The 25,850-nt window shown below is 42.1% G+C and overlaps 1 long non-coding RNA gene across 1 annotated transcript; it reads right to left on the bottom strand.

Annotated features, from left to right (window-relative positions):
* Positions 1-7,064: 7,064 nt before the first annotated feature.
* Positions 7,065-8,554, bottom strand: LOC127333591 (uncharacterized). Its single transcript, XR_007871409.2, has 2 exons — positions 8,362-8,554; positions 7,065-8,233 (listed from the first exon to the last, which is right to left on the bottom strand). It is a non-coding gene; the product is annotated as an uncharacterized lncRNA (long non-coding RNA).
* Between the last annotated feature and the right edge of the window lie 17,296 nt (positions 8,555-25,850).

Genomic DNA, 25,850 nt, shown 5'->3' with positions numbered 1-25,850 from the left:
TCGTCGACAGTTGCGCCGCTAGGAGGATTGGACACCACTTGGTCCATAGCTTCTGCCCACCGGCTACACGCCGGTTTGATCGCGTCCCAACGACCTTGGAGGGATCGGTAGGTGCGATCGACAGGATGGCGAACGCGCGGCATGAGTTTGTGGAACTTGTCCTCGATGCGCTGCCAGTAGCGCTTGCCTGTTTGATCCGTGCCGGAGACAGCATCCATCCCCACGGAGGCCCAATCCCGGCACAAGGTGGCGTCTTCAATCTCCGTGTAGTTGTTGGCCGCCTCTTCTTCCGACTTCCATCGGCCGTGACCTCCACCACACCGTCGTCCTCTTCCTCGTCCCCCTCGTCCCCTTCTTCCCCTTCTTCCCCTTCTTCCGCGCAGTAGTTCTCGTTGCCGAATGGCGGTAGTGGGTTAATGTTCACCTCCCCCAACATCTCCATGTAGGTGGAATCGTTCCTAATTTCACGAGGCCTGAGTACGGGTTTGCAATGGAAAAAAGGGAGGAAATTTCATGTGTACCTTGCTGCGCCATCGTCGAGCACGGGATGGGCTGCGGCGGTGGCTTCCGGAGGCGGCGGCGGCGTAGGCGGAGATGGGCAGGGAGGCGCGGGGCCACGGCCAGTCGCCGCCTTCACTTTGGTCCTTTTCGGACCCGAACTCTTCGGTCTCGCACGGACGGCCTTCGGCTTCACCGCCGACCCACCACCGGGGACCGCCCTGCACCGGCTTGCGGGACCAGATGCGTTCCCGCGCGCCGCCTCTTCGCCGCAGTCGTCGACGAGACCGCGGGGGTCACAGGGGTCGGAGCGGTGGCCGGGATTGTTGGTGGAGCGGCGGAAGAGGCGGCGATCTCGGGAGACGGTGCCGGCGGCGGCGGGGTAGCAACGGAGGCCGGCGGGGTAGCAACGGCGGCCGGCGCGGTAGCAACGGCGGCCGGCGGGGTCGATTCGAGACTCATCGGGGACAAATCGGAGGTTGGCGGCGGCGGAGGACGCGAGGGCGCACAGATCGGCTGGGGCGGCGGCGGTTGGGATGAGCTGAAGGTTCCCTCGCGCGCAAATTAGGGATTGTGTTCGGGCTGCGTTCGGTTCGCTCCGTCGGCCCCTACAAATACAGGCCGACGGAGCGAACTGAACGTAGCCCGAAAAAATATTTTCGGTTTTGGGCCGTTTTCGGTCACTGATCGGCGCCGTTTTTCGCCCCGAACCCGTAAAACGGCGGTTATTTTCCGGTTTTGGGCCTTTTACGGGCTCTGTTAGAGATGCTCTTAGCTCGACACTCCCCGGCGACGGTGCCAGAAAAGTGTTCGATAATCCCCAAGTGAAGGGAGTATCTGTAGCATAATTCGATTAGTATTGAGCGTCAGACCCACGAGGAGCTAAATGCGAGCATGTATTCTCTAAGGTCATATAAATATCTTATATGACCGTTCATGGAATGTAATTTAATTACCAAAGGATGCAAGGTTGAAGTTTACGTTAACGCTATTAACCTAGAAACCTACAAATTACTTAATTTGGAGAGCTCAAACTTAAAAGTGTGTGACATGAGTATTGTGCGCCTCTCGCATCTCTCTTATCTATCCTTGTCAATATCATAGGAAAATAAGTCATTAAGGATAATGAACTTGATGATTTAAAAACATGTGCCACACACATGCGAAATCAGAATTAATTAAGGCCAATATAGTCCTAGTTTTTTTTCTAGAGAAGAGCCATAATTAGGTGCAGCAGTGTACACCAGCAATCACACCACTAGTGATTGGTCACAAGGTCAAGTACATGAGAAATTGCTTGTGACGGTAAAGCACTCGTCCGTTGGGAATCCCAAGAGAAAGGTGTGATGCGTACAGCAGCGAGTTTTCCCTCAGTAAGAAACCAAGGTTATCGAACCAGTAGGAGTTAAGAAGCACGTTGAAGGTTGATGGTGGCGGAGTGTAGTGCGGCGCAACATCAGGGATTCCGGCGCCAACGTGGAACCTCCACAACACAATCAAGATAGTTTGCCCCAACGTGACAGTGAGGTTGTCAATCTCACCGGCTTGCTGTAACAAAGGATTAGATGTATAGTGTGGATGATGATGTTTGCAAAGAACAGTAAGCACAAGTATTGCAGTAGATTGTATTCGATGTAAAAGAATGGACCGGGGTCCACAGTTCACTAGTGGTGTCTCTCCAATAAGATAAATAGCATGTTGGGTGAACAAATTACAGTTGGGCAATTGACAAATAAAGATGGCATGACAATGCACATACATATTATGATGAGTAGTGTGAAATTTAATTGGGCATTACGACAAAGTACATAGACCGCTATCCAGCATGCATCTATGCCTAAAAAGTCCACCTTCGGGTTAGCATCCGCACCCCTTCCAGTATTAAGTTGCAAACAACAGATAATTGCATTAAGTATAGTGTGTAATGTAATCAACACAAATATCCTTAGACATAGCATTGATGTTTTATCCCTAGTGGCAACAACACATCCACAACCTTAGAACTTTATGTCACTGTCCCAGATTTAATGGAGGCATGAACCCACTATCGAGCATAAATACTCCCTCTTGGAGTTACAAGTAACGACTTGGCCAGAGCCTCTACTAATAACGGAGAGCATGCAAGATCATAAACAACACATAGATGATAGATTGATAATCAACATAACATAGCATTCCATATTCATCGGATCCCAACAAACGCACCATGTAGCATTACAAATAGATGATCTTGATCATGTTAGGCAGCTCACAAGATCTAACAATGATAGCACAATGAGGAGAAGACAACCATCTAGCTACTGCTATGGACCCATAGTCCAGGGGTGAACTACTCACACATCACTCCGGAGGCGACCATAGCGGTGAAGAGTCCTCCGGGAGATGATTCCCCTCTCCGGCAGGGTGCCGGAGGCAATCTCCTGAATCCCCTGAGATGGGATTGGCGGCGGCGGTGTAACATCCCAAAAATTTCAAAATAAAACAAATGAACTTCCCTAGTTCCAAATTTTGGAACCAACAAAAACTTTTATTCAATTAAGTTTGATCCATAGTAATCTTGCTTAATCCTTGTGCTATTGCCATGATTGCTTGTTATAGTACTTTGAATAATCTTAAAACCTAAACCTCACCCCTCTTTTCATCACCCTAGTTAAAATAGAATAAAAGGAAATTAAATAAGAAAAAGGTATATGTGCCTATGGCTATTTTTACAAATCTTTACCCTAGACCTTTCTACTTTGTTTAGAGGTTTGGAAAACCTTTATAAACCTTGTCTAGTACTTCTCAAACCATTTCCAAGTTGAAACCAAAGAAAATAAAAAGAAACTAAAAATGCCATAGAGGCATATGAGAGTAAAGTAGCAAATTTATGAAATTGAGGACCTTGACCCTAGGACTTGTGATGCATGGTTGGATCACTCCTATATACCATTTCAACACTCAACAACCCCAATTGGGTCAAGCCAAGTCAAAGTAAAAATCAAATGCAACATATGCATTGATGCATATGTGGCACTTAGCCATTTTATCAAATCTTGTCCTATGCACTCCTACTTTGCCCAAATGGTGTGAAACCATCTCTAGACCTAATCTAATACTAAATAAACCGTAAACCATGCCTAAGTGAAGCAAAGAAAAATAAAATAAGAAACTAAGAAAAAAATGCACTTCATCACATATGTGGCTATGGCCAATTTTGCAAATCTTTAACCCAGACCCTTTTGGCTTGCACCATTGGTTGTAAATGGTTAATAAACACTTATTAACACTTTTGGAATCAAAGAAACTCAAATCAAATGAAAATACAATTCAAATCCTAAGTTACATGCAATATGGTCACATGTGCCATTTATAACCAGATACCCACTTTGAGCCCTTCTATTAAGAAATTTTCAAACCAAACCCTGCCAACTCTTTGCACCTCATCCAAGACCTCATCAAGATGAACACTTTTGATGTTGACCACTTTGACCAGAGAGTTGACCATTGCTCACAATAGTCAAGCCAAGTGGCAACATTGAAACCAAATCTAGATTCCCTCCAATTTTCGAATCTTCACAAATCTTGTCCAAAATTCAAACCAAGACCACCAATGAGTACCAAACATTATGTAGACCACTCCCATGCAGAAATTTGGCCAAAAATCAAATCCAAGAGAGACCATTGCATGTGATCTTTTTGTTACATAGAGTAAAAATTAGGGTACAATCACCCCACCAACTTTGTACTTCCCCTCTCTCCCTCACTTGTACCTCTCTATAGTGCCCTTGGTACCTCTAAACCCCCACCATGACCTCACATAGATTGGCCATGATCATCACACATCAACTATGCCAAGTACTTGCATGTGTCACATACAACTTTGGCAAAAATTATTTTTACAAGCCCTAGGCCTATCCAATCTTGCTAACCTTGTCAAATAGCCTGGACTCACCCCACTTGACCTGGCCATGCCACTGAAACCAAGAGTAATGCACAAAAACCTCAAGGACAGCACCATGCCAATCACCATGGTCACCACCTTGTCACACCTGCCCCCTCTCTTCCCCTCTCTCTCTAACCATGTCCTGGAAGCTTGCCTCACTCCGTACTCGCCGGGCGCGAGCCCCGGCCGCAGACGCACGGCATCACACAGAACGCGACGTGGTCACCATGGCCAGATCGTGCCAGAGTGTGCACGACCCAGCCACAGGACGCGCCAGGACGCCCTCCGTTCCCGTCGACCCTGACCACCCCCAGCCCTCTCCTCTCTCCTACACCCTCACCTCGATGTCAGCTACCTCACGGACAACACCGCTTGGGCGCGCTCGCCCTGTAGCCGTCGTCACGAACGACGACTGTCCGCCGCCGTGCTCGGGTACACGATGGTGACGACGACGCTCCTGTGCTCCATTTTCAACGCCCGGACGCCCGTCGTGTCCGCCTCGACGTCACCAACCCTACATCACCCTCGCCCACGCCCCTCTTTCCCTGTAGACGCATCGACGGCGATGACCTCACCGCACCCCTCGGCCACCACTCGCCACTATAAAAGCAGGCTGCCCCGGGACCAATCCTTCACACCAGTTGCCTCCCCACCTTCTTCTAGCTCGCCAATACCTCTTCCTCTCCTCAATTAGCCACCAGTTCGCCGGAATTTGGCCGGAGCCCGCCGCCTCAGCAGCTCGACGAAGCCGACGATTCCGAGCACCCCCGGAGCTCCCACGACCACCAATCTACTCGCCGTCATCTCCAACGTCGAACTCCCGCCTCGCCGACGCTCGCCCGCCTCCAGGTAGCTCTCCGACCCCCTAGTCTGGCCGCCGGTAGGGTTAGATCTCCGGCGAGCCATGTCGAGGATGAGGACGACCCTCCGCCGTGCGATCGCCTTTTGATCCGACGGCCCTCCTTGCGTACCGATTCGGGCTGGGAAACTACCGGCTGACAGTGGACCCCGCCGCCAGTCCCCTCTCGTCCAGCGTGGCCGCCCACTGGGCTGGCCCGTTTAATCCCTCTGCGGCCCATTAGCATTTCCCGCCTAAGCCCGTCAATTCAAATGCGAATAAATCATTTCAGTGTGAATTCAATACTGGTGTGTTGCTAAAAATTGAATAACTCCAAATCTACCAAACCAAATTTGACAAACTTTATATATTTGGAAAGATCATGAAATTATCTATCTCACCCAACCGGATTCAAACCAAGATCTGTTGTAGAATTCAAATAGTAAAAATAACAAGGCAGGGCCTTTTCAAACTTCAAATAATTATTTAAAATCAACCATAAACTATTATGAGGTGATTCAAATTCTAATAAATCACATTTCGAATACTCTAATTGTTTATGTAAAAATATGATATGGTTGCTTCATATGATCATGGGCTAGAATCAAAAATTGGCTATGTAGTCAATACTAGCCCATTTAAATTACTTCCAAAATTTAAGATTTTAAATCTATGAGGTGTAGAACCTCATTTAAATCATCTTCTCAAGTTGTATGAAGTAATGTGATGACCCTTGTTGCTTGGTCTTATATTTGCTCACTTAAGAATATTAAATGATTGCCATAGTAGCATTTAAATTGTTCCAACTAATTATTCAATCATATGAGAAGTATCCCTCTCATTTAAATCTTTGTCTCAAGTAATTCTACATGAGGTAGAGACCATGGTCTATTAACTCTCATATGGAATTATTTGACGATATTAAACCATTACTATGTTGGTGTTAAATTGCATGAGGTGCATCACCTCATTTAAATCATTGTCCCAAAATGATGAGCATGAATTGTTGACCTTGGTCAACATGAGTTCATATATTATCATATGAGGAAATTAAATCTTAGCAACCTTCAATGAGAGGAAATTATTTCTCAAGAAAAATAAACAGAAACCCTAAGTAGCATTAAATCGTGTAATCATCAAATAGTAGAATTAAAGTGTGTTTCCAACATGAAATAAAGAAAACCCTAAGATAATGTTAAGTAAGGTTTGTGTTGATAATAGATCATCTTGAGTCACTACAACATGACAGAGCTTTGGTAACACAGTCTTGTGTTACTAAAGGTCCAAAATAGTGTTACTAGGCCAGTTAGTAACATATTATGGAATGTGTTCCATTAGGCCGTGTTACTAAGTGGTGTACCTAGTCACACGTAATAACTGTTACCATATGTTAAAAACAGTGTTACAATCTATATAGTAGTAACATGCATATTATGTGTTACCAGAGACATTGGTAACACATTTTTGCAACTATAGTAACACCAACAGTAACATCCTTAGGTAGGCGTAGAATATTGTTGGAACATATTTTTACACTCATAGTAACATAATTAGGAACACCTTCTTCGTCAAACTAGTAACATAATATGTAAATATTGTAACATTATTATTTATAGTTGTCAACTACCCTAGTAACACATTATAATGTATTATTAGAGTTATTAAATACACAATTAGGTGCCCAATTTATGAAATGGAAATTTATTAATAAAATCATTGCACATGCTCAGTTAATTAATTGTTTTTTCTTGATGCATTTTGCCGCTAAAATACGAGATATGAGTGAAATTGAAGCCCATCACATCCACAAATTAAATATATTAATATATTTATTACAAATATACAAGACAACCCATATATTAATGGGTTCTCCATATGTCGAAATACAAGACGCAGCCTTAGGAGGACAAAAAAAAGTTATCTTTTCTATAGCCATTATACTAAAAAAAAGGAATCTAAAAAAGTGAACAAGCACGTATATATACATTATTTCAGATTGTACATGAAAGCTAGGGACTACACAACTAAAATACATGACATTGTTCTACCAGCAAATGCTCATCTTCCAATCTCCACACACTTCAACAACATCATCATCCAGTTGTCTGCACACATTGAGTATACAAGAGTCCAGTGACACCGAAAGCCAAGGCATATGAAAATTGATCTGTTTAAGAGTCATTTATAGTCATTAGGTAAATACTGAAAATAATTAGCATGCAGATAGAAATCAACCAGATAATCGTAGCATGTGTAGGTGACACAGAATATCTTACCTCAGTTGAAGTAGCAACTGATTGTCCTACATAGCTAGGAAATATATACAGTAACAAAAGAATTAATTGATACTCCTCCTAATAAACATGGCACACTACCAGAAGATTACAACACTAGAGCCTTGTGAATTATGATATAATAATTATGCATGTTACCTGAAGGTCTAGAACTAGAGGAAGTCATCTATATATGTAGTGACGTTAAAAAATTGATAAGAACAGAGCTTCACGAAGTAAGAGTAAATATGTTTTTTTAGAATATACTCAGAACCATAACCTAGTCTGTCCACTATTCCCATGGTAATACCTATCAGTTACGTATAATTTACAGTGTACAGATTGAGATGCAAACGCTGTTTCAGTATTAACAATTGTACGCATTCCAAACATAACCAGGAAATTCAGCAAAATAAAGGACATCAGAGATAGCAAATACGTGGTATACTATTCCAAGATAACAAGCGAATTCAAAAGCACATGTCAGAATAGAAGATTTGAAATTGAACCGATGGTAGATCCAAGAGCTAGCGGGCTATATTTCTTTCCATGTCCTGGCAGGCAAAAGAGATGACAAAGCAGCAAGATAAATGAACGCCTCTGGTCCGTCCCTGCATTGGTGGCACTAAAAATAACTACCCGCGACCCATATTCTGACGATCTCGTGATGTTGCTCCCAAGACTGGAACCCCAGTACCCCTGGCACAAGACCAAGGAAAGAGGAAATCGGAGTTTGGATCTCGTGATGAAACAGATTAAAATATTGCGGATCTACACGCAACAACAGATCGATGAGAAGGCACAATTCAAAAACAAATCGAACTGACCGTCTTCCATTGCCGATAGATCTGGTGGAGATCTGGAGCCCCATGAATTTTTGGCCTCGATGAAAGCCGCCAGTCTACACCCGGGGCACCGCCTCAAGACCGCTGCCACCTTCCTCGCCTATACAAACGCCTCCGGCATGCAGTCTCCAAAGATCTAGGCCACGGCTGTTGAGGACGAGGAAGAAAAGTTCCACGGGGCTGCACTACGAAGAGATAGGTCAATATGGGGCGGGCGGCCAGGAGTTAAAAAGGTTCGATCTGGAAAAAATTGAAAGCCCGCGTACGACATATAATATTTTTCATCTCCGCGCGCTTTATTTTCCTTGGGTGGGTGCGACTAAGACCAGCTTTATTTTGGGCCTGCGTTACATTGTCTCTTTTGGTAAGAACTTAATGGTGGTGAACATTCCCTATTTTAGGAAATACTAACCATTTTAATAAAAGAAGAAAAATATTAAAAAACTTTGGAAAATCATAGGAATAGTGGCTTGTTCGATTCCCGCACCGCACCAAAAGTATATGTTGTTCTAGTTATGTTTCCTATGTCCGATTACATATCGCGTGGTCCAGCATGTCGGTTCAATTGGTTCGCATGAAAATTATGGGTCATACAATGTTTTTTCTGTTCTGGGGGTTCCATATGTCAAGGAGCCGCATGTGCGTTGGGTTAGCGGTTCCAAATCTTGAATACGCCCAAATAAAAAATTAAAAGAAAACATGTTAAATTGTTTATCTTATGTGTTATGATAATGGAGACTTATGGATGCAACTATTTTAGAAGTCTTCGCAACCGTTTACCCTATCGGGAGTTGTAACACCAGGTAAATGTATTGTTGTGTGTTACTAGCATTATGATTTGTATCACTTCAAGAGTAACACAATTTGTGTATGTTACCGCTGTAATATCGTTGTAACACATTCTCATTTTCTACCTAGTGCGTGTTACTGTCTACCTTTGGAACACAAATGATGTGTTACTCCAATTTTACTTGTAACAAACTTTTCTATGTGTTACATGGTTGTGTTACTTAAACTCTGTTTTGTTGTAGTGAGTGAGCCAATAAGGCTAAGTAGCCCATTAAGATTTGTTTGGTGATTGTTACCCTCGTATTCATTTATAGACGCTAGTACCGGAGACTACGAGGAAGAAGAGGACTTCTACCAGGAAGAGGAAGACCACTTTGACAACTGTGCTAACCAAGGCAAGCTAATACACTTGCAAAGTGCAAAGCTCTCAAGAGCAATGCATCACCCTCTTTTACTTTATGCTTAGTGGTCCTATCCCAAGTTTTACTATACAAGTTTTACTGCTTTTATTTTCAAAGTACTTTTTGATTCATGATTCACTTGGTTTAGAGTAGCACATGAGCACCAAGCTTAAATCTAGAGCAAGAAAAGCTAAGTTAGCACCCCTCATGATTAGTGCTATTGCTAACAAATAAAACTTGACTACTCTAGATGGGAACTTGGTGAAGTGAAGTTGTTTTTGAATGATGTTTGAAAGGTGATATGACTAAGAGAAGATGGTGATTTTTGATTTAAAACTGATATTGGTTTGGATGCGATACCTTTCCAAATTTCAAGTACCCCCACAATACCTGATTATGGGTAGGGTCTAACTAGAAGTTTATATATCTTAGTATGGGTTCCCTCTAAACAAGCATCATAGGGGTTATGCCGAGGCTGCCTCCGTACTGGTGAAATGATGTGAAACGATGTGAATGAGGTGAACTGTCCGGCCCAAGCCCTGTGCAGTTCCCAGGCTGACGGTTGTCTTCACTGGGAGGCCAAGCTCATGGGGAGAGGTGCCTATACTAGGATATATAAGTGAAAGGTTAGGGTTGATGATCCGCGTACTGAGTTACGATTATTCAGGGCTATCCCTGACGGATGTAATCAAATGTTGTGGCACAAGTGTGCAACCTCTGCAGAGTGTAAACCTATTCGAATAGCCGTGTCCACGGTTACGGACGGTTGGAAAGGCCATACAGTTTCCGGTGTCAGAATTTCTTGAAAAGGTTGAATGGTGAAGGGTGACTTGACTTGAATCACAACTGAGTTGTGGGAATGACACTAATGTTCCCACTTGAGTAAGTTAGGCAAATGAAGAGGTTTGATTTACTAAAGTGCTTATGAAATAAAACTGGCTTTATGCAAATGAAACTAGAGCTTAGAACCCCCTTATTATAGTTGATACTACTTACATTAGTATTAGTTTGCGAGTACTTTAAAGTACTCACGGCTGTGTCCCTGGCTATTCAAATGGCCAGACTATGAAGAAGAGTACCGGAACCCGGAAGAAGGACAGCAGGACGTCTACGACAACTAGGATCACTCCTGACGTCAACAGTTGCCTGTGGAATAGATGGACTACTACTAAGCTACTTCGCTTCCGCTATGTGTTGTGTAATTGATCAATAGATCAACTAGTATTGTAATGAGACTGGATCATGTTATCCCTTGTTGTAAGACAATTATGCGTTGTAATGAATGATGTGTTGTGATATTAATCTATTATGTCTCGCAAAAACAATATTCCTGGGATTGCGATGAATGGCATAATAGGCATCTGGACTTAAAAATCCGGGTGTTGACAAGTTGGTATCAGAGCCATTGTTGACCTTAGGAGACCCTAGTTAGAATGGACGTCTGTAAAACTTAGTTTCAAAACCAAAGAAGTGAATATTTGTGAAAAACTTATTCTCACTCTTATCCTTGAAAATCTTTTTCAAAATGAGAAATTCATGCTCTACTTTTTCTTTGTAGCACTATCTAAAATTTTGCACACTTGAATACTTCTCTAATTTACTCCTCCTCTTTGTTCATAGATGGAATACAAATGGGAGTGCTATCAGCTTGGTCACGGAGGAGAACTGAGGTTCGAAAAGGATTTGAAGCAACTAGTGGAATATCTAGGACACCCGTATCCCGAGTTCTTCGGAATACCCCTCAACAACCACTCCGGAGAACCCCCTCGGTGGGAAGTTTCTACTGATCTACGAAGAAAGTTTGGAGCCCCGGTATGGGAAACCATCTGGTTTTCTGTAACGGGAAACACTTGGAAGGAAGGACTAGTCAGAGCTATGCAGGAAGCAATTTCCCGTCTGTGTGGACAAAATGAGAACAAGATCAAGAACACTCGCTTCATCTACTACCCAAGACATGACTCCATGGGAAGATCGATGACCATGCCACCACCCACGAAGATGAACCACTATGTAGCACACCAGGACTTCAGGCTGTACAAAACCCATAGGGATTTGGACAACGCCCTCGCCTCTCGCCAAGCACATCACCCGTGAAGACGAAGAATCCACCCTGAAGAGTAGTATCACCCCAGCACTTAAGTAGGTGTGAGTTGTATCAGGATCCCCCTTGTATCGTAGAGCGATGAATGGTTCTTCAAACCAACGGTGTGTTAGATTTGTAATATGTGATGCTTGGTATGAATGAAAAAGTGTTGTTGGTTTTTACCCCCGCAACACTACTCAAAATTTCAATTTGTGAACTTTTAAAAAATTTAACAAAACAAACCATAGAAATTTCCCTCTTATCTTATCATCTACCTCAATGTTCAGATGGCCCCACCAACCCGCAACGCCACCCAGGATGCCATGATGCAACTGCTGCAGACGATGATGGCAGACCGAGAAGTCGAAAGAGCTGAGCGCCAAGCCAACATTGCTGCACTGCAGCAGCTTGCTCAGAACAACAACGGCCATGTAAACCACGACCACCCGGGGTCAAAGTTGAAGAACTTTCAGAACACCAACCCACCCATGTTCAACAAGACTGAAGAGCCCCTAGATGCTGATGACTGGCTCCAGACAATGGAGAACAACCTCGAAGTTGCGGGAGTTGAAGCCGTAGAGAAAGTGCTGTTTGCCACGCACTACTTAGCAGGACCAGCCAGAGCTTGGTGGACCAGCACCCGTGCCATGAATGCAGGACAGATGATGACCTGGGAAGACATCAAGCTGAAGTTCAGCAAATACCACGTGCCCCAAGGACTGATCAAGAAGATGAGAGACGAGTTCCGCGAACTCAAGCAAGGAAGGATGTCCGTGGTGGAATACCGCGATAGGTTCCTCACCCTGTCAAGGTACGCCCCGGATGAGACCGACACCAATGAGAAGCGGAAGGAAAGATTTCTGAACGGACTGCATGACGAGATGCAAACTGTGTTAGTGAACATTCCGTTCGCTGACCTCGAAGCCCTAGTAGACTCAGCCATTCAGATGGAAGGGAAGCTGCATCAAGCCAACGAGAACCGCAAGAGAAGAATGATGAACCAGAATGGGCCCAACAATGCCCAGAAGTACCGCAACAACTCCTCTGGAGGATTCACCCCAAGGTACAACAAACCCCCTGCTCAGAATTATCGCCCCAACTACCCCAACAACAATGGAGGACCCCCAAAGCCCGGAGGCAACAACAACAACAATCACAACAACAACACCCACCCCAACAGCAACAACAACAACGGTAACAACAACAACCCCAATACTGCCCCGAGGACTGGAAGCAACGCTGTTCCCGTCACTCCCAAAGACAAGTCAACTGTGAACTGCTATGAATGTGGAGTTGTGGGTCACTACTCCAATGAGTGCCCCAAGAAGCTTGCCAAGATTGCCGCCAACACTGCTGCACCTGCCCAGCAACAGCGTCGCTTCGCAGGTAGAAGGAACCAGAACAACAACAACGGCCGCCTCTACCACATGAATGCCACTGAAGCTCAGGAAGCACCCCAGACCATGCCAAGTATGTCTTCCTGTTAATCAAAATACTCAATCTCTCTTAGGAACCTAACTTTTCTTAAAATCTCGGGACGAGATTTGTTTAAGGGGGAAGGGTTTGTAACATCCCAAAAATTTCAAAATAAAACAAATGAACTTCCCTAGTTCCAAATTTTGGAACCAACAAAAACTTTTATTCAATTAAGTTTGATCCATAGTAATCTTGCTTAATCCTTGTGCTATTGCCATGATTGCTTGTTATAGTACTTTGAATAATCTTAAAACCTAAACCTCACCCCTCTTTTCATCACCCTAGTTAAAATAGAATAAAAGGAAATTAAATAAGAAAAAGGTATATGTGCCTATGGCTATTTTTACAAATCTTTACCCTAGACCTTTCTACTTTGTTTAGAGGTTTGGAAAACCTTTATAAACCTTGTCTAGTACTTCTCAAACCATTTCCAAGTTGAAACCAAAGAAAATAAAAAGAAAATAAAAATGCCATAGAGGCATATGAGAGTAAAGTAGCAAATTTATGAAATTGAGGACCTTGACCCTAGGACTTGTGATGCATGGTTGGATCACTCCTATATACCATTTCAACACTCAACAACCCCAATTGGGTCAAGCCAAGTCAAAGTAAAAATCAAATGCAACATATGCATTGATGCATATGTGGCACTTAGCCATTTTATCAAATCTTGTCCTATGCACTCCTACTTTGCCCAAATGGTGTGAAACCATCTCTAGACCTAATCTAATACTAAATAAACCGTAAACCATGCCTAAGTGAAGCAAAGAAAAATAAAATAAGAAACTAAGAAAAAAATGCACTTCATCACATATGTGGCTATGGCCAATTTTGCAAATCTTTAACCCAGACCCTTTTGGCTTGCACCATTGGTTGTAAATGGTTAATAAACACTTATTAACACTTTTGGAATCAAAGAAACTCAAATCAAATGAAAATACAATTCAAATCCTAAGTTACATGCAATATGGTCACATGTGCCATTTATAACCAGATACCCACTTTGAGCCCTTCTATTAAGAAATTTTCAAACCAAACCCTGCCAACTCTTTGCACCTCATCCAAGACCTCATCAAGATGAACACTTTTGATGTTGACCACTTTGACCAGAGAGTTGACCATTGCTCACAATAGTCAAGCCAAGTGGCAACATTGAAACCAAATCTAGATTCCCTCCAATTTTCGAATCTTCACAAATCTTGTCCAAAATTCAAACCAAGACCACCAATGAGTACCAAACATTATGTAGACCACTCCCATGCAGAAATTTGGCCAAAAATCAAATCCAAGAGAGACCATTGCATGTGATCTTTTTGTTACATAGAGTAAAAATTAGGGTACAATCACCCCACCAACTTTGTACTTCCCCTCTCTCCCTCACTTGTACCTCTCTATAGTGCCCTTGGTACCTCTAAACCCCCACCATGACCTCACATAGATTGGCCATGATCATCACACATCAACTATGCCAAGTACTTGCATGTGTCACATACAACTTTGGCAAAAATTATTTTTACAAGCCCTAGGCCTATCCAATCTTGCTAACCTTGTCAAATAGCCTGGACTCACCCCACTTGACCTGGCCATGCCACTGAAACCAAGAGTAATGCACAAAAACCTCAAGGACAGCACCATGCCAATCACCATGGTCACCACCTTGTCACACCTGCCCCCTCTCTTCCCCTCTCTCTCTAACCATGTCCTGGAAGCTTGCCTCACTCCCCTGTACCTGCTGGCGCGAGCCCTGGCCAGTAGACGCACGGCATCACACAGAACGCGACGTGGTCACCATGGCCAGATCGTGCCAGAGTGTGCACGACCCAGCCACAGGACGCGCCAGGACGCCCTCCGTTCCCATCGACCCTGACCACCCCCAGCCCTCTCCTCTCTCCTACACCCTCACCTCGACGTCAGCTACCTCACGGACAACACCGCTTGGACGCGCTCGCCCTGTAGCCGTCGTCACGAACGACGACTGTCCGCCGCCGTGCTCGGGTACACGATGGTGACGACGACGCTCCTGTGCTCCATTTTCAACGCCCGGACGCCCGTCGTGTCCGCCTCGACGTCACCAACCCTACATCACCCTCGCCCATGCCCCTCTTTCCCTGTAGACGCATCGACGGCGATGACCTCACCGCACCCCTCGGCCACCACTCGCCACTATAAAAGCAGGCTGCCCCGGGACCAATCCTTCACACCAGTCGCCTCCCCACCTTCTTCTAGCTCGCCAATACCTCTTCCTCTCCTCAATTAGCCACCAGTTCACCGGAATTTGGCCGGAGCCCGCCGCCTCAGCAGCTCGACGAAGCCGACGATTCCGAGCACCCCCGGAGCTCCCACGACCACCAATCTACTCGCCGTCATCTCCAACGTCGAACTCCCACCTCGCCGACGCTCGCCCTCCTCCAGGTAGCTCTCCGACCCCCTAGTCTGGCCGCCGGTAGGGTTAGATCTCCGGCGAGCCATGTCGAGGATGAGGACGACCCTCCGCCGTGCGATCGCCTTTTGATCCGACGGCCCTCCTTGCGTACCGATTCGGGCTGGGAAACTACTGGCTGACAGTGGACCCCGCCGCCAGTCCCCTCTCGTCCAGCGTGGCCGCCCACTGGGCTGGCCCGTTTAATCCCTCTGCGGCCCATTAGCATTTCCCGCCTAAGCCCGTCAATTCAAATGCGAATAAATCATTTCAGTGTGAATTCAATACTGGTATGTTGCTAAAAATTGAATAACTCCAAATCTACCAAACCAAATTTGACAAACTTTATATATTTGGAAAGCTCATGAAATTATCTATCTCACCCAACCGGATTCAAACCAAGATCTGTTGTAGAATTGAAATAGTAAAAATAACAAGGCAGGGCCTTTTCAAACTTCAAATAATTATTTAAAATCAACCATAAACTATTATGAGGTGATTCAAATTCTAATAAATCACATTTCGAATACTCTAATTGTTTATGTAAAAATATGATATGGTTGCTTCATATGATCATGGGCTAGAATCAAAAATTGGCTATGTAGTCAATACTAGCCCATTTAAATTACTTCCAAAATTTAAGATTTTAAATCTATGAGGTGTAGAACCTCATTTAAATCATCTTCTCAAGTTGTATGAAGTAATGTGATGACCCTTGTTGCTTGGTCTTATATTTGCTCACTTAAGAATATTAAATGATTGCCATAGTAGCATTTAAATTGTTCCAACTAATTATTCAATCATATGAGAAGTATCCCTCTCATTTAAATCTTTGTCTCAAGTAATTCTACATGAGGTAGAGACCATGGTCTATTAAATCTCATATGGAATTATTTGACGATATTAAACCATTACTATGTTGGTGTTAAATTGCATGAGGTGCATCACCTCATTTAAATCATTGTCCCAAAATGATGAGCATGAATTGTTGACCTTGGTCAACATGAGTTCATATATTATCATATGAGGAAATTAAATCTTAGCAACCTTCAATGAGAGGAAATTATTTCTCAAGAATAATAAACAGAAACCCTAAGTAGCATTAAATCGTGTAATCATCAAATAGTAGAATTAAAGTGTGTTTCCAACATGAAATAAAGAAAACCCTAAGATAATGTTAAGTAAGGTTTGTGTTGATAATAGATCATCTTGAGTGAGCCAATAAGGCTAAGTAGCCCATTAAGATTTGTTTGGTGATTGTTACCCTCGTATTCATTTATAGACGCTAGTACCGGAGACTACGAGGAAGAAGAGGACTTCTACCAGGAAGAGGAAGACCACTTTGACAACTGTGCTAACCAAGGCAAGCTAATACACTTGCAAAGTGCAAAGCTCTCAAGAGCAATGCATCACCCTCTTTTACTTTATGCTTAGTGGTCCTATCCCAAGTTTTACTATACAAGTTTTACTGCTTTTATTTTCAAAGTACTTTTTGATTCATGATTCACTTGGTTTAGAGTAGCACATGAGCACCAAGCTTAAATCTAGAGCAAGAAAAGCTAAGTTAGCACCCCTCATGATTAGTGCTATTGCTAACAAATAAAACTTGACTACTCTAGATGGGAACTTGGTGAAGTGAAGTTGTTTTTGAATGATGTTTGAAAGGTGATATGACTAAGAGAAGATGGTGATTTTTGATTTAAAACTGATATTGATTTGGATGCGATACCTTTCCAAATTTCAAGTACCCCCACAATACCTGATTATGGGTAGGGTCTAACTAGAAGTTTATATATCTTAGTATGGGTTCCCTCTAAACAAGCATCATAGGGGTTATGCCGAGGCTGCCTCCGTACTGGTGAAATGATGTGAAACGATGTGAATGAGGTGAACTGTCCGGCCCAAGCCCTGTGCAGTTCCCAGGCTGACGGTTATCTTCACTGGGAGGCCAAGCTCATGGGCAGAGGTGCCTATACTAGGATATGTAAGTGAAAGGTTAGGGTTGATGATCCGCGTACTGAGTTACGATTATTCAGGGCTATCCCTGACGGATGTAATCAAATGTTGTGGCACAAGTGTGCAACCTCTGCAGAGTGTAAACCTATTCGAATAGCCGTGTCCACGGTTACGGACGGTTGGAAAGGCCATACAGTTTCCGGTGTCAGAATTTCTTAAAAAGGTTGAATGGTGAAGGGTGACTTGACTTGAATCACAACTGAGTTGTGGGAATGACACTAATGTTCCCACTTGAGTAAGTTAGGCAAATGAAGAGGTTTGATTTATGCTTATGAAATAAAACTGGCTTTATGCAAATGAAACTAGAGCTTAGAACCCCCTTATTATAGTTGATACTACTTACATTAGTATTAGTTTGCGAGTACTTTAAAGTACTCACGGCTGTGTCCCTGGCTATTCAAATGGCCAGACTATGAAGAAGAGTACCGGAACCCGGAAGAAGGACAGCAGGACATCTACGACAACTAGGATCACTCCTGACGTCAACAGTTGCCTGTGGAATAGATGGACTACTACTACGCTACTTCGCTTCCGCTATGTGTTGTGTAATTGATCAATAGATCAACTAGTATTGTAATGAGACTGGATCATGTGATCCCTTGTTGTAAGACAATTATGCGTTGTAATGAATGATGTGTTGTGATATTAATCTATTATGTCTCGCAAAAATAATATTCCTGGGATTGCGATGAATGGCATAATAGGCATCTGGACTTAAAAATCCGGGTGTTGACAGGCGGCGTCTCTGGAAGGTTTTCCGTATCGTGGCTCTCGGTACTGGGGTATTCGCGACGAAGGCTTTAAGTAGGCGGAAGGGCAGATTCGGGGGGCTGACGTGGGCCCCACACGCTAGGGCGGCGCGGCCCCACCCTTGGCCGCGCGGCCCTGGCGTGGCGGCACCTCGTCGCCCCACTTCGTTTCCCTTTCGGTCTTCTGGAGCTTCGTGGAAAAATAAGACCCTGGGCGTTGATTTCGTCCAATTCTGAGAATATTTCCTTTGTAGGATTTCTGAAACCAAAAACAGCAGAAAACAGCAACTGGCTCTTCGGCATCTTGTTAATAGGTTAGTGCCAGAAAATTCATAAATATGACATAAAGTATGTATAAAACATGTGAGTATCATCAATAAAGTAGCATGGAACATAAGAAATTATAGATACGTTTGAGACGTATCAAGCATCCCCAAGCTTAGTTCCTACTCATCCTCGAGTAGGTAAACGATAACAAAGATAATTTCTGAAGTGACATGCTATCATAATCTTGATTAATACTATGGTAAGCATATGTAATGAATAAAGTGATTCGAAGCAATGGTAAAGACAATGAGTAAACAAATGAATCATATAGCAAAGACTTTTCATGAATAGAACTTTCAAGACAAGCATCAATAAGAATTGCATAAGAGTTAACTCATAAAGCAATAGATTCAAAGTAAAGGCATTGAAGCAACACAAACGAAGATTTAAGTTTCAGTAATTGGTTTCAACTTGTAACATGTATATCTCATGGATAGTTGTCAATACAAAGTAATATGATGAATGCAAATATGCAAGTATGTAAGAATCAGTGCACGGTTGACACAAGTGTTTGCTTCTAAGATAGAAAGAAGTGGGTAAACTGACTCAACATAAAAGTAAAAAATGGCCCTTCGAAGAGGGAAGCATGGATTGCTATATTTGTGCTAGAGCTTTTATTTTGAAAACAAGAAACAATTTTGTCAACGGTAGTAATAAAGCATATGTGTTATGTATAAGATATCCTATAAGTTGCAAGCCTCATGCATAGATTGCCAATAGTGCCCGCACCTTGTCCTAATTAGCTTGGATTTACATGGATTATCATTGCATAACATATGTTTTAACCAAGTGTCACAAAGGGGTACCTCTATGCCGCCTGTACAAAGGTCTAAGGAGAAAGCTCGCATTGGATTTCTCGCTTTTGATTATTCTCAACTTAGACATCCATACCGGGACAACATAGACAACAGATAATGGACTCCTCTTTAATGCATAAGCATTCAACAACAGATAATATTCTCATAAGAGATTGATGATTGTTGTCCAAACTGAAACTTCCACCATGGATCATGGCTTTAGTTAGCGGCCCAATGTTCTTCTCTAACAATATGCATACTCAAAACATTCAACTCATGATAAATCACCCTTACTTCAGACAAGACGAACATGCATAGCAACACACATGATATTCAACAAAGATAGTTGATGGCGTCCCCAGAAACATGGTTATCGCTCAACAAGCAACTTATTAGGAAATAAGATACATAAGTACATATTCAATACCACAATAGTTTTTAAGCTATTTTTCCCATGAGCTATATATTGCAAAGACAAAGGAATGGGATTTTAAAGGTAGCACTCAAGCAATTTACTTGGAATGGCAGAAAATACCATGTAGTAGGTAGGTATGGTGGACACAAATGGCATAGTTTTTAGCTCAAGGATTTTGGATGCACGAGAAGTAATCCCTCTCAATACAAGGCTTAGGCTAGCAAGGTTGTTTGAAGCAAACACAAGTATGAACCGGTACAACAAAACTTACATAAGAACATATTGCAAGCATTATAAAACTCTACACTGTCTTCCTTGTTGTTCAAACCCTTACTAGAAAATATCTAGACTTTAGAGAGACCAATCATGCAAACCAAATGTCAACAAGCTCTACAGTATTTCTTCACTAATAGGTGCAAAGTATATGATGCAAGAGCTTAAACATGACCTATATGAGCACAACAATTGCCAAGTATCAAATTACTCAAGACATTATACCCATTACCACATGTAGCATTTTCTGTTTCCAACCATATAACAATTAACGAAGCAGTTTCAACCTTCGCCATGAACATTAAGAATAAAGCTAAGAACATATATGTTCATATGCAACAGCGGAGCGTGTCTCTCTCCCACACAATGAATGCTAGGATCCAATTTTATTCAAACAAAACAAAAACAAGAACATACAGACGCTCCAAGTAAAGCACATAAGATGTGATGGAATAAAAATATAGTTTCACTAGAGGTGACCTGATAATTTTGTCGATGAAGAAGGGGATGCCTTGGGCATCCCCAAGCTTAGATGCTTGAGTCTTCTTGAAATATGCAGGGATGAACCACGGGGGCATCCCCAAGCTTAGAGCTTTCACTCTCCTTGATCATATTGTATCATCCTCCTCTCTTGATCCTTGAAAACTTCCTCCACACCAAACTCAAAACAAACTCATTAGAGGGTTAGTGCATAATCAAAAATTCACATGTTCAGAGGTGACATAATTATTCTTAACACTTCTGGACATTGCACAAAGCTACTGAAAGTTAATGGAATAAAGAAATCCATCAAACATAGCAAAACAGGCAATGCGAAATAAAAGGCAGAATCTGTCAAAACAGAATAGTCCATAAAGATGAATTTTTCTGGGGCACTAAACTTGCTCAGATGAAAATTCTCAAATTGAATGAAAGTTGCGTACATATCTGAGGATTACTCACGTAAATTGGCAGATTTTTCTGAGTTACCTACAGAGAATACTACTCAAATTCGTGATAGCAAGAAATCTGTTTCTGCGCAGTAATCCAAATCTAGTATGAACCTTACTATCAAAGTCTTTAGTTGGCACAACAATGCAATAAAATAAAGATAAGGAGAGGTTGCTACAGTAGTAACAACTTCCAAGACTCAAATATAAAATAAAAGTGCACAAGTAAAATTATGGGTTGTCTCCCATAAGCGCTTTTCTTTATAGCCATTAAGATGGGCTCAACAATTTTAATGATGTTCTCGCAAGAAATAAGAGTTGAAGCAAAAGAGAGCATTAAAAGCAAATAAGAAACACTTTTAAGTCTAACCCACTTCCTATGAAAAGGAATCTTGTAAATAAACAAGTCATGTAAGCATAATGCCATAAGCATAGGAAAACTAGACAAGCGCAACTTTAAGATTTTCAGCAAAAGGAGAGGTGTTTTAGTAACATGGAAATCCCTACAACCATATTGTCCTCTCTCATAAAGATTTTCAGTAGCATCATGAACAAACTCAACAATATAACTATCACATGAAACTTTCTTATCATGAGCTACATGCATAAAATTATTACTCTCCACAGAAGCATAGTCATTACTATTAATTGTAGTGGGAGCAAATTCAATAAAATAGCTATCATTATTATTCTCATCACCATAATCATCATATATAGGAGGTAAAGTATCATCAAAATAAATTTTCTCCTCCATGCTTGGGGGACTAGAAATATCATGCTCATCAAAACCAGCTTCCCCAAGCTTAGAATTTTCCATAGCATTAGCAACAATGGTGTTCAAAGCATTCATACTAGTAACATTGCCATTAGCACACATATAAAGTTCCATAGATTTTTTAATTTTCTCTTCAAACACCTCATGTACTAACTCAAGATAAATACTATAAAGATCTCTAATATTTTTGTTGTTTTCCATTAAGCCTAACTAGTGAAATAAAAACATGCATGGAATTAAGTAAAGTAAAACAAGTAACTAATTTTTTTGTGTGTTTTTGATATAAAGCAAACAAAGCAGTAAATAAAGTAAAGCAAGCAAGACAAAAACAAAGTAAAGAGATTGGAAGTGAGAGACTCCCCTTGCAGCGTGTCTTGATCTCCCCGGCAACGGCGCCAGAAAAGCGTTGCTTGTGACAGTAAAGCACTCGTCCGTTGGGAACCCCAAGAGAAAGGTGTGATGCGTACAACAGCGAGTTTTCCCTCAGTAAGAAACCAAGGTTATCGAACCAGTAGGAGTCAAGAAGCACGTTGAAGTTTGATGGTGACGGAGTGTAGTGCGGCGCAACACCAGGGATTCCGGCGCCAACGTGGAACCTGCACAACACAATCAAGATACTTTGCCCCAACGTGACAGTGAGGTTGTCAATCTCACCGGCTTGCTGTAACAAAGGATTAGATGTATAGTGTGGATGATGATGTTTGCAAAGAACAGTAAGAACAAGTATTGCCGTAGATTGTATTCGATGTAAAAGAATGGACCGGGGTCCACAGTTCACTAGTGGCGTCTCTCCAATAAGATAAATAGCATGTTTGGTGAACAAATTATAGTTGGGCAATTGACAAATAAAGATGGCATGACAATGCACATACATATTATGATGAGTAGTGTGAAATTTAATTGAGCATTACGACAAAGTACATAGACCGCTATCCAGCATGCATCTATGCCTAAAAAGTCCACCTTCGGGTTAGCATCCGCACCCCTTCCAGTATTAAGTTGCAAACAACAGACAATTGCATTAAGTATGGTGCGTAATGTAATCAACACAAATATCCTTAGACATAGCATTGATGTTTTATCCCTAGTGGCAACAGCACATCCACAACCTTAGAACTTTCTGTCACTGTCCCAGATTTAATGGAGGCATGAACCCACTATCGAGCATAAATACTCCCTCTTGGAGTTACAAGTATCAACTTGGCCAGAGCCTCTACTAGCAACGGAGAGCATGCAAGATCATAAACAACACATAGATGATAGATTGATAATCAACATAACATAGTATTCCATATTCATCGGATCCCAACAAACGCAACATGTAGCATTACAAATAGATGATCTTGATCATGTTAGGCAGCTCACAAGATCCGACAATGATAGCACAATGAGGAGAAGACAACCATCTAGCTACTGCTATGGACCCATAGTCCAGGGGTGAACTACTCACACATCACTCCGGAGGCGATCATGGCGATGAAGAGTCCTCCGGGAGATGATTCCCCTCTCCGGCAGGGTGCCGGAGGCGATCTCCTGAATCCCCCGAGATGGGATTGGCGGCGGCGGCGTCTCTGGAAGGTTTTCCGTATCGTGGCTCTCGGTACTGGGGTATTCGCGACGAAGGCTTTAAGTAGGCGGAAGGGCAGAGTCGGGGGGCTGACGTGGGCCCCACACGCTAGGGCGGCGCGGCCCCACTCTTGGCCGAGCGGCCCTGGCGTGGCGGCGCCTCGTCGCCCCACTTCGTTTCCCTTTCGGTCTTCTGGAAGCTTCGTGGAAAAATAAGACCCTGGGCGTTGATTTCGTCCAATTCCGAGAATATTTCCTTTGTAGGATTTCTGAAACCAAAAACAGCAGAAAACAGCAACTGGCTCTTCGGCATCTTGTTAATAGGTTAGTGCCGGAAAATGCATAAATATGACATAAAGTATGTATAAAACATGTGAGTATCATCAATAAAGTAGCATGGAACATAAGAAATTATAGATACGTTTGAGACGTATCAAGCATCCCCAAGCTTAGTTCCTACTCATCCTCGAGTAGGTAAACGATAACAAAGATAATTTCTGAAGTGACATGCTATCATAATCTTGATTAATACTATTGTAAGCATATGTAATGAATGAAGTGATTCGAAGCAATGGTAAAGACAATGAGTAAACAACTGAATCATATAGCAAAGACTTTTCATGAATAGTACTTTCAAGACAAGCATCAATAAGAATTGCATAAGAGTTAACTCATAAAGCAATAGATTCAAAGTAAAGGCATTGAAGCAACACAAAGGAAGATTTAAGTTTCAGCAATTGCTTTCAACTTGTAACATGTATATCTCATGGATAGTTGTCAATACAAAGTAATATGATGAATGCAAATATGCAAGTATGTAAGAATCAATGTACGGTTGACACAAGTGTTTGCTTCTAAGATAGAAAGAAGTGGGTAAACTGATTCAACAAAGTAAAAAAAAATGGCCCTTCGAAGAGGGAAGCATGGATTGCTATATTTGTGAACCTTCCCCACGTCTCTCCGCCCTTCCACTCGACGCGCTGGACTGCATCGATGCATTTACAATACTAACGTCGTTAGACACGTGTCGAGCAGGGAAGGGGTGCTCACGTATCCCCCTGATCACCAGGCTTCATCCAAATGAAGCTAAACCAAATCAAGGTTCATCCAAGAAAAGGTTCAAACGAAAGCTTGGAGATGTTGGTACATGTAAAATGTATTTCTGTGGACTTTATTCCTTATTATGTTAATATTTGGCAACTTTATTACATTTATATTTATTATATTTATTGGGACTAATCTACTAATATTTACAAAAGTGTACAATTCTTGTTTTACATTTTGTTGTGTAGTAATTTCATGAATACGGAAAGAAATCCCTTATTATGGTGAAATTCGAAGTTTTCTGGAATATGTCTCTGCAAATTTTTTTAAAAGATGGCCACGTGCTGACCCGAAAATGACGTTGAACAGAAAACCTAAAACATGAAAGTTGTTGGAAATTTTCTGCTGACCATTTTGGTATACTTAAACCTTGCATATTTGCTAAATTTCATGGCATGAACAAACATATAAGAGAGTTATAGGACCTTGGAGAATATAAGGTTACCTTCAACTCCTGGTGGGTCTACACTTAAACTTATTGAATTATATGCTACACCTACCCTCTACACTTGGGGATTATCTAGCACTTCTTTAACGTTGTTGCCAGGAGTGTTGTGCAAAGCCATACTCTTGTTTGCATTTTTTTTGCATCTCATGTCGGTATTGTGCGGCTAATCAATAAATTTATTGTGCTCAACACCTAAAATTTAATTGTTTGGGGATGATAGTTGGGTAGTTTGTTCAGTTTATCACGCATCCAAGATTTCTTAGATAGTTTGTTGCTTCTCAGTAGCCTTGAGGACGATGCTTTTTGGTAGAATATGAGCTATGGATTTTTTTTTGTCATGCTTCCTTTACCATTACAACATTTCAAGTGTGTTTTAGTATAAGAGCAAAAACATACTTACAATATATATAGTTAAGTGAAAGTATGCATTAGTTATATGAAATTTCAAACTAAGGACCCATTTTGCATTGCATCTCGCGGTGAGGCCCAAAGTTCCTAAGGACGGCAATCACATTGTGCCTCCTCACTCTTCGCTTTTGTTTGAGATCAACTACTCTCTTAAACTCTCTGTATACAGCTCCAATCCCCCTATCTCTTTGGCACGTATTGTTCTTATGGGCTACATTTCGTTGTCAATCATTCGTTATATTTCAAGCATTGTTAGCATTTCAATTTCTCAATTTCAAGCATGAGAAAGATCAACTATTTCTCTTCCTCTCAAGTTCTCCATTACTCTTCTCGACAAAAAATGGTCCCCATTATTGTTTGCTCGTGCAAAGAAAGAACAATAAGTTTCTTATGGGGCATAAATTTTATTCTTTCTTTCATACTTCTCTTTTTGACATACATAAACAAATATTAATAAAAGTTCACTTTGGAAAGTTAAATTACATACACAAACAAC

This window comes from Lolium perenne, chromosome 1 (genome assembly GCF_019359855.2).
Source record: "Lolium perenne isolate Kyuss_39 chromosome 1, Kyuss_2.0, whole genome shotgun sequence".
NCBI lineage: Eukaryota > Viridiplantae > Streptophyta > Magnoliopsida > Poales > Poaceae > Lolium > Lolium perenne.
This window is presented reverse-complemented; position numbering and strand designations above follow the sequence as displayed.